The sequence below is a fragment of the Bacillus rossius genome, chromosome 2, assembly GCF_032445375.1.
Source record: "Bacillus rossius redtenbacheri isolate Brsri chromosome 2, Brsri_v3, whole genome shotgun sequence".
Classification (NCBI taxonomy): domain Eukaryota; kingdom Metazoa; phylum Arthropoda; class Insecta; order Phasmatodea; family Bacillidae; genus Bacillus; species Bacillus rossius.
The window spans coordinates 1,573,229-1,583,755 of NC_086331.1; the positions used below are offsets into that span (position 1 = coordinate 1,573,229).

The following is a 10,527-nucleotide window of genomic DNA, read 5'->3' on the forward strand; positions in this document are numbered from 1 at the left end:
TCGTTTTGCCCTAGAAAGAACCCAAATTCCTAAAAACGGCTTAAGCATCCATGTCTAAAGCCTCCGGTAAGCCATTTCTAGGAATAAGGATACCATGACCGCCATCTTGGATCATGACGTCACCGTTGCAATTTTCGTTACGACCTCCATCATTAAAATCTTTATTTATTATCCAATTTTAACGGAAAAAAATTTAAAATTTATAAGAAAATTCACTTAATAAATTTAATAAAGTTTTTATAAAAAACAAACATTTACAACACGGAGTTCGAAGTCCGCGGTTCGAACCCGACGAGTGCAAAAAATAAAAATGGCGACCGATCCTTCCCCCCGTGGTGGGTGCTGGCAGACTGACCCCCACCACTTTTTTTCAAAGCATATATAACATCATCTAGTATGACGTCATGACCGCCATCTTGTCTTCGATGCTGGAAGCCATCATCATTGTATCGTCGGCGAGAGTGCGCTGACGCCATGTTAGTTGAATTATTATCCGCTAGAGTGCATTAATCATTTATTATTGTGACACCCGCCATCTTGAAATTTGGCCGCCATCTTGAAAATCCGCAATTATTTAGCTAGAAATTCGGGAAAATTTCCAAAATTCATTAAATAAATCACTCATTAATTTACATATTGATTCGATCCGCTCCTGTTCTCGGTTCGATACCCGATAGATGCAATAACGTTTAATTTTATGTAAAAAATAATAATTTCAATAAACCATGTTCAACATTCTTAAAGAGACTTTAAAACATCTACTACCATCATCCTATCAGACATCAAGACCACCATCTTGGAAATGTGTAATTTTAATGCTAGAGATTCGGGAAAAAGTTCAAAATTCATTAAATAAATTTGTAATCTATATACTGATTGATTAGATCGACTTAGGTCCTTGGTGCGATCCCTGGTCGATACAAATCAACTTTAATATTTTAAAAAAGTACCACTAAAGTGACAGGTTTGAGAAATAAAACACCACAAAGTCTTTTACAAACATAATATTTATTACACAATTTCTATCCTACTACAGAATCACTTGCGAAAGCCAGCAATCTTATAAACATTTAGCCCTGCATAGATGTGCAACGACTACTTCTTAGCTCCAACAGCTCCAGCAGCTCCAAATGCTCCAAATGTTTAACACAGCTCCAAATGGCTCCAAATGCTTGACAGCTCCAAATGTCTCCAGCAGCTCCAAATGCTCCAAATGGCTCCAACAGCTCCAAACGGCCTCCAAATGGCTCCAACAGCTCCAAACAGCCTCCAAATGGCTCCAACAGCTCCAACAGCCTCCAAATGCTCAACACAGCTCCAAATGGCTCCAAATGCTCCAAACGGGCTCCAAATGCTCCAACAGCTCCAAACGGCCTCCAAATGGCTCCAACAGCTCCAACAGCCTCCAAATGCTTAACACAGCTCCAAATGGCACCAAATGCTCCAAACGGCCTCCAAATGCTTGACAGCTCCAAATGTCTCCAGCAGCTCCAAATGCTCCAAATGCTTAACAGCTCCAAATGCTTCAAAAGGCTCCAAATGCTCGAAATGACTCCAAAAGGCTCCAAATGCTCCAAATGGTCTCCAAATGCTTGACAGCTCCAAATGTCTCCAGCAGCTCCAAATGCTCCAAATGTTTAACACAGCTCCAAATGGCTCCAAATGCTTGACATCTACAAATGTCTCCAGCAGTTCCAAAAGCTCCAAATGGCTCCAACAGCTCCAAACGGCCTCCAAATGGCTCCAAGAGCTCCAAACGGCCTCCAAATGGCTCCAACAGCTCCAACAGCCTCCAAATGCTTAACACAGCTCCAAATGGCTGCAAATGCTCCAAACGGCCTCAAAATGTCTCCAACAGCTCCAAACGGCCTCCAAATGGCTCCAACAGCCTCCAAATGGCTCCAACAGCTCCAACAGCCTCCAAATGATTAACACTGCACCAAATGGCTCCAAATGCTCCAAAGCTCCAAACGGCCTCCAAATGCTTGACAGCGTCAAATGTCTCCAGCAGCTCCAAATGCTCCAAATGGCTCCAACAGCACCATCTTCAATTGGTTCCAACTGATAACAATTAATTTTCTTATCGAACTTGGCATGATTACTAACATGTCTTTATTAGTATACATTTTGACTGGCAGTGGTAACGTATTTTGCACCTTTAAGTTATAAGTTTTATTTAGAAATCAGATTTCGATAAATGGTAGATACCATTTGGAAAGGAAATATATTAATTTATCTTCAAGTTTATACTAATACATTTAATTCAAGCCATTATTGTATGTAGCCAGCTTCCCTCAGTTCTTAGAGTATGAAGGATATTTATTTAATGTTCGAATAGTTTCCTGCAAAAAGCGATCCATGTAGTTGCCGTAGCCTGTCAACCAATATGTTAGGATCTTCCCATGAGGTATAAACAATCTCTTCTGCTGCGTCCATCATCATCCTTGCATGTTTTTAATAAATATTATTATCTCTGGTGTCTATCGTTTTAACACCAACCACAAGGTCACTTTCGTCATCGTGCCAGTGATTATCACAAGCTTGATCAGGATAATTTATTTTATAACGACGTTTCCATCGTTTTGGTCTCAAACCACCATCACAGTCTTCACTCTTGCATGCTTTTGGTGCTTCAGCACAGTACTCAATCATGTCAGCCTTAGATGTGTCAGCGCAGTCTTCGTTCATGCCAGCTTCTGATGTGTCACCACAGTCTTCAATCATGTCAGCATCACAAACTTGATCAGGATAATTTATTTTATTACGTCGTTTCCATCGTTTTGGTCTCAGACCGCCATCACAGTCTTCGATCTTGCCTGCTTTAGGTGCTTCAGTACAGTACTCAAACATATCAGCCTCAGATATGTCACCACAATCTTCAATCATGCCAGCTTCAGATGATTCATCAAAGTCTTCGACCTTGTAAGCTTCAGGTGGTTCTCCATCTTTCACATTTTCATGGAGACGTCTAGATATTGGAGTAAATATATTTTCATTTCTAATGTGGTTACAACTTCCTTCGTTTGTTTTAAATTTTAAATTATTATCTTGCTCTAGATCAGTAATTTTAGCATTAGCTTTTTTGCCTTCGTTCCTCTTCCGCGATGTTGTAGCCCAGTCTTCGTTATCTTTATTCATCTTAATTGTACAGGTCTTGTAATGTCTATCCAAGTAATATCTTCTACCAAAGGATTTCTGACACTGACTGCAATGGAATGGTTTTTGACAAGGACCTAAATTACACTCGCTTCTCTCATGTCGTTTAGCATTCTTTCTCAAGGTAAACACCTTGCTACAGTATCTACAGTGATGTCGTTTTGATACAGCAACTAATCCCGAATCAGGATTCATATTAGTTACTGAGACTATTGCCAGACGCAAACTAAGAGTTTTAAATTAGATATATTACTTAAATAGAATTGTTTAATTATTTCATCAGCGAGAATTAATTTATCTCATTCAAAGGTACTTGTTGCAAGTAGTTCTGCTTTTCAACAACAGATGTCGCCACATGTTACTTGCAGGTAAATAATATTTAGTTCTTTTATGCGGGATGCGGGATGCTCACTAACGATCGAAAAAGAAGAATGGCTTCGCTAGACTCCAAAGAGAAGGAAGTTCGTCCTTCCTGTTAGTGCTTCTTAGATTTCTCAGAGATTATTTGACTGAGAAATGATATTTTTTTTAATTTCCACCTGATAAAAATATTACAAGTGTTGATTAAGTAGCAGAAATTCACTAATTACATGTAACCTTGAAAAAAAAATGACATGACTCATTTAGTAAAAAAAAAAATCCTTCATGCAGAGATCAATTTCTCATCTGTAACCAGAAGCACTCGGAGAAAACCATCAGATGTCTATTCAGGAATAATCATAAGCACCCAGAGAAAACCATCATAATATTGTCAAGAATAATCAGGAGCACACGGAAAAAAACCACCATAATATTGTCAAGAATAATCGGAAGCACACGGAGAAAACCGCCACACGTTTTCTTTGATATCATTAAATTACAAAAAAAAAAATTAATAAAAAATTTAAAATAAAAACGAAAAAAATTCAAAAACTGATTCTGTAATCAGAAGCTTTCGGAGAAAACCATCAGATGTCTATTCAGGAATAATCATAAGCACCCAGCGAAAACCATCATAATATTGTCAAGAATAATCAGGAGCACACGGAAAAAAACCACCATAATATTGTCAAGAATAATCGGAAGCACACGGAGAAAACCGCCACAAGTTTTCTTTGATATCATTAAATTACAAAAAAAAATTAATAAAAAATTTAAAATAAAAACGAAAAAAATTCAAAAACTGATTCTGGCTTGTACTAGAACTCTAACTTTGCACATCAAAGAAAAGTTTACAAGTTAGCAGAATGTTTGAATTTTTTTCGTTTTTATTTTTAATTTTTTATTAATTTTTTTTTGTAATTTTATGATATCAAAGAAAACTTGTGGCGGTTTTCTCCGTGTGCTACCGATTATTCTTGACAATATTATGGCGGTTTTCTCCGTGTGCTCCTGATTATTCTTGACAATATTATGATGGTTTTCTCTGGGTGCTTATGATTATTCCTGAATAGACATCTGATGGTTTTCTCCGAGTGCTTCTGGTTACAGATGAGAAATTGATCTCTGCATGAAGGATTTTTTTTTTTACTAAATGAGTCATGTCATTTTTTTTTCAAGGTTACATGTAATTAGTGAATTTCTGCTACTTAATCAACACTTGTAATATTTTTATCAGGTGGAAATTAAAAAAAATATCATTTCTCAGTCAAATAATCTCTGAGAAATCTAAGAAGCACTAACAGGAAGGACGAACTTCCTTCTCTTTGGAGTCTAGCGAAGCCATTCTTCTTTTTCGATCGTTAGTGAGCATCCCGCATCCCGCATAAAAGAACTAAATATTATTTACCTGCAAGTAACATGTGGCGACATCTGTTGTTGAAAAGCAGAACTACTTGCAACAAGTACCTTTGAATGAGATAAATTAATTCTCGCTGATGAAATAATTAAACAATTCTATTTAAGTAATATATCTAATTTAAAACTCTTAGTTTGCGTCTGGCAATAGTCTCAGTAACTAATATGAATCCTGATTCGGGATTAGTTGCTGTATCAAAACGACATCACTGTAGATACTGTAGCAAGGTGTTTACCTTGAGAAAGAATGCTAAACGACATGAGAGAAGCGAGTGTAATTTAGGTCCTTGTCAAAAACCATTCCATTGCAGTCAGTGTCAGAAATCCTTTGGTAGAAGATATTACTTGGATAGACATTACAAGACCTGTACAATTAAGATGAATAAAGATAACGAAGACTGGGCTACAACATCGCGGAAGAGGAACGAAGGCAAAAAAGCTAATGCTAAAATTACTGATCTAGAGCAAGATAATAATTTAAAATTTAAAACACACGAAGGAAGTTGTAACCACATTAGAAATGAAAATATATTTACTCCAATATCTAGACGTCTCCATGAAAATGTGAAAGATGGAGAACCACCTGAAGCTTACAAGGTCGAAGACTTTGATGAATCATCTGAAGCTGGCATGATTGAAGATTGTGGTGACATATCTGAGGCTGATATGTTTGAGTACTGTACTGAAGCACCTAAAGCAGGCAAGATCGAAGACTGTGATGGCGGTCTGAGACCAAAACGATGGAAACGACGTAATAAAATAAATTATCCTGATCAAGTTTGTGATGCTGACATGATTGAAGACTGTGGTGACACATCAGAAGCTGGCATGAACGAAGACTGCGCTGACACATCTAAGGCTGACATGATTGAGTACTGTGCTGAAGCACCAAAAGCATGCAAGAGTGAAGACTGTGATGGTGGTTTGAGACCAAAACGATGGAAACGTCGTAATAAAATAAATTATCCTGATCAAGTTCGTGATGCTGACATGATTGAAGACTGTGGTGACACATCAGAAGCTGGCATGAACGAAGACTGCGCTGACACATCTAAGGCTGACATGATTGAGTACTGTGCTGAAGCACCAACAGCATGCAAGAGTAAAGACTGTGATGGTGGTTTGAGACCAAAACGATGGAAACGTCGTAATAAAAAAAATTATCCTGATCAAGTTCGTGATGCTGACATGATTGAAGACTGTGGTGACACATCAGAAGCTGGCATGAACGAAGACTGCGCTGACACATCTAAGGCTGACATGATTGAGTACTGTGCTGAAGCACCAACAGCATGCAAGAGTAAAGACTGTGATGGTGGTTTGAGACCAAAACGATGGAAACGTCGTAATAAAATAAATTATCCTGATCAAGTTCGTGATAATCACTGGCACGATGACGAAAGTGACCTTGTGGTTGGTGTTAAAACGATAGACACCAGAGATAATAATATTTATTAAAAACATGCAAGGATGATGATGAATGCAGCAGAAGAGATTGATTATACCTCATGGGAAGATCCTAACATATTGGTTGAAAGGCTACGGCAACTACATGGATCGCTTTGTGCAGGAAACTTTTCGAACATTAAAGAAATATCCTTCATACTCTAAGAACTGAGGGAAGCTGGCTACATACAATAATGGATTAAATTAAATGTATTAGTATAAACTTGAAGATAAATTAATATATTTTCTTTCCAAATGGTATCTACCATTTATCGAAATCTGATTTCTAAATAAAAAATATAACTTAAAGGTGCAAAATACGTTACCACTGCCAGTCAAAATGTATACTAATAAAAACATGTTAGTAATCATGCCAAGCTCGATAAGAAAAGTAATTGTAATCAGTTGGAACCAATTGAAGATGGAGCTGTTGGAGCCATTTGGAGCATTTGGAGCCATTTGGAGCTGTTGGAGCCATTTAGAGGCCGTTTGGAGCTGTTGGAGCCATTTGGAGCATTTGGAGCATTTGGTGCCATTTGGAGCTGTCAAGCATTTGGAGGCCGTTTGGAGCATTTGGAGCCTTTTGGAGTCATTTAGAGCATTTGGAGCCTTTTGAAGCATTTGGAGCTGTTAAGCATTTGGAGGCCGTTTGGAGCATTTGGAGCCATTTGGAGCTGTGTTAAGCATTTGGAGGCTGTTGGAGCTGTTGGAGCCATTTGGAGGTTTTTTGGAGCTGTTGGAGCCATTTGGAGGCCGTTTGGAGCTGTTGGAGCCATTTGGAGCATTTGGAGCTGCTGGAGACATTTGGAGCTGTCAAGCATTTGGAGCCATTTGGAGCTGTGTTAAACATTTGGAGCATTTGGAGCTGCTGGAGCTGTTGGAGCTAAGAAGTAGTCGTTGCACGTCTATGCAGGGCTAAATGTTTATAAGATTGCTGGCTTTCGCAAGTGATTCTGTAGTAGGATAGAAATTGTGTAATAAATATTATGTTTGTAAAAGACTTTGTGGTGTTTTATTTCTCAAACCTATCACTTTAGTGGTACTTTTTTAAAATATTAAAGTTGATTTGTATCGACCAGGGATCGCACCAAGGACCTAAGTCGATCTAATCAATCAGTATATAGATTATAAATTTATTTAATGAATTTTGAACTTTTTCCCGAATCTCTAGCATTAAAATTACACATTTCCAAGATGGTGGTCTTGATGTCTGATAGGATGATGGTAGTAGATGTTTTAAAGTCTCTTTAAGAATGTTGAACATGGTTTATTGAAATTATTATTTTTTACATAAAATTAAACGTTATTGCATCGATCGGGTATCGAACCGAGAACAGGAGCGGATCGAATCAATTTGTAAATTAATGAGTGATTTATTTAATGAATTTTGTAACTTTTCCCATATTTCTAGCTAAATAATTACGGATTTTCAAGATGGCGGCCAAATTTCAAGATGGCGGGTGTCACAATAATAAATGATTACTGCACTCTAGCGGATAATAATTCAACTAACATGGCGTCAGCGCACTCTCGCCGACGATACAATGATGATGGCTTCCAGCATCGAAGACAAGATGGCGGTCATGACGTCATACTAGATGATGTTATATATGCTTTGAAAAAAAGTGGTGGGGGTCAGTCTGCCAGCACCCACCACGGGGGAAGGATCGGCCGCCATTTTTATTTTTTGCACTTGTCGGGTTCGAACCGCGGACTCCGAACTCCGTGTTGTAAATGTTTGTTTTTTATAAAAACTTTATTAAATTTATTAAGTGAATTTTCTTATAAATTTTAAATTTTTTTCCGTTAAAATTGGATAATAAATAAAGATTTTAAAGATGGCGGTCGTAACGAAAATTGCAACGGTGACGTCATGATCCAAGATGGCGGTCATGGTATCCTTATTCCTAGAAATGGCTTACCGGAGGCTTTAGACATGGATGCTTAAGCCATTTTTAGGAATTTGGGTTTTTTCTAGGGCAAAACGACTTTTGAGGATTTTCGAAATCCTAATTTTTGGATTGAGGAATTTTTTGAGAATTTTTGGCGGAATTTTTTTCTTTAGAAATGGAAATTTTGGCGAATTTTGAGGAATTTTGGGCAATTTTTGCCCAATTTTGGCAAATTTTGAGGGTCAAAGGTCAATGTCCTACTTGTCCCGTTACGCTGTGTCCCGTTACACTCATCCAAGATGGCCGCCGTTTTGACACAATTCATCATGGCGGACACCGGCACCGGCTCCGCCCCCTGGACCCTGTTTCCGGACCGGCTATCCTATACTACTAATACCAAATTCAATTATAAAATCCAATACAACCAAAACTCATTGTTCTCTGTTACAAAGAACAATTGCGAATAAAATCCTATTGCTACAATCTGTTTCGAGAATTTAAAAAGTTTTACAGTGAAATTTCACCAATTCCCAGTACTTTTAGGTTCATATATACCATTTACAAACGTGAACATACACTTAGTAACACTGTGTAGGTTAGCACTTTTATCCTCCTCACAATTTCCCGGTTCTACTGGAATAAAAAAAAACTCTCAAGTATAAACATTTTCACCTGTTTATACCAGATGTGCTTGATATTTTTGTTTTTCAAGCATATTATTTTGCTAGTTAATATGGTCATACAGGTGATTTGAAGATCACGCTTAATCAAGAAAATCGTTAAACGGGATTTAAAATAGTGACACGTAATTTTTCTAAAGGAGTGTAGGACGTCTTTGACGTTACTATACCATCAAAATTTATTCACACTAGCTTAAAGTCTTGTAAGGGCCCGTTGCTGGCAACCTTTACTATCTTAAAATGTTCTGGAGTTTGTTTATTCTCTTAGCTGTTTCCATTAAATGTGTTTTCACTTGCGTTAAAGAACGTTTTAAAGTTTGAACTTTGAAACAAGTTGACGGATACATAGAGTGAATTAATTATGTATGACAAAACTGAGGGAAAAAAAAGAAAAAAAAATTGAGTTGGAAGAATTTTTGTGATCTTCAATATCTTCATATAGCAAGAAAGCACCCAGCAATTACCTGCGGTAACTTCAGAATCCAGGGAAGACCGAGATCAAGATGTTCGGACCGGTATTCGAAGCAGGATTCTTCCGAATAAGAATCCAACGTTTTATCGTTGCCTCGCCCCATTTTTGAAAACCTTTTTACGACTGTGCAGTAGGATTTGTTCTTTTCATATCTCAGAGCAAAAGTTTACATGGCCACTCGCAGGCGAATATACACTAGTTTCGATCAAACTTGCCCAGGATGATCACAGTGAATAGACAACTAACCCATCGACTTTGTCCAAGATTAGTTTACATTTTAACCACTTACACGCCGTTACTGTATGTTTATTGGTCTCTTAAGTAACAAAAATTAACAAAATACGACAGAGTTTGATTTAAATAAAAATAATAAAAAAACATAAACCAACGTTATTCGGCAATAACCAGAGATAGAGTTAGCTAGATAAAGTATGCCAACAAAAATAATTCACCCATTATAAAATATACTAAACAGTGAATTTAAGATACTAACAACATGTTTTTAAAACATAACTGGGTTTTATTTTTAGTCATGAATGCTTTTATCATTCTGATATGCTGTCAGTTGGAACATGTGAAAAGGCAGAGGTGTGTTTTGTGCAGCTGTTGGCACTAATGGCTGTCAGAAGTGAAGCAGATCGGCCGGAACGCACTGCAGCTGGTGCAAGTGACACGCAGCTGCGACACTGCTTACCTGCACTGGGCGGCTGGCACTCGGCTGGCACTCGGCTGGCACTCTGGGTCCCGTCTCGCTCGCAGCTGTGCCTGGCTCGGCTCGACGCGCAGCTGTCGGAAAACAGCAGACTCTCGCCTTCCCCCTCCCTGCTTCTCCGCACGTCTGCTTTGCGCTGCTTCGTGGCGCACAGTCGCGGCCAGTGTGTGCAGCAGTGCGGCGGGAGCAATGGAGCGGACATCCGCGCTCAGAGTTGGACTCAACTGGTTCGCTCTATAAGTGCTACTACGCTGAAAGTTTTTTTTTTTGACGTGATAACGTCTTATAAATCGATGAACGCCGGCTGCACGCACGAAATATTGTCACGTTCCACCTGAGCCGAGCGTGCAAGAACCGGCCAACCACCGTGCGAGAAAATCTTCAATAATATCA

General features: G+C 38.4%; 1 protein-coding gene across 1 annotated transcript in view; it reads right to left on the bottom strand.

The window, feature by feature from the left end:
• LOC134529022 (leucine-rich repeat-containing protein 15-like) overlaps window positions 1-10,227 on the bottom strand; it is a 48,589-nt gene extending 38,362 nt beyond the window's left edge. The window contains exon 1 of the mRNA XM_063362699.1: window positions 10,117-10,227. The gene's annotated coding sequence lies outside the window, so the exon portion shown is untranslated. The remainder of the gene's footprint in view (window positions 1-10,116) is intronic.
• Between the last annotated feature and the right edge of the window lie 300 nt (window positions 10,228-10,527).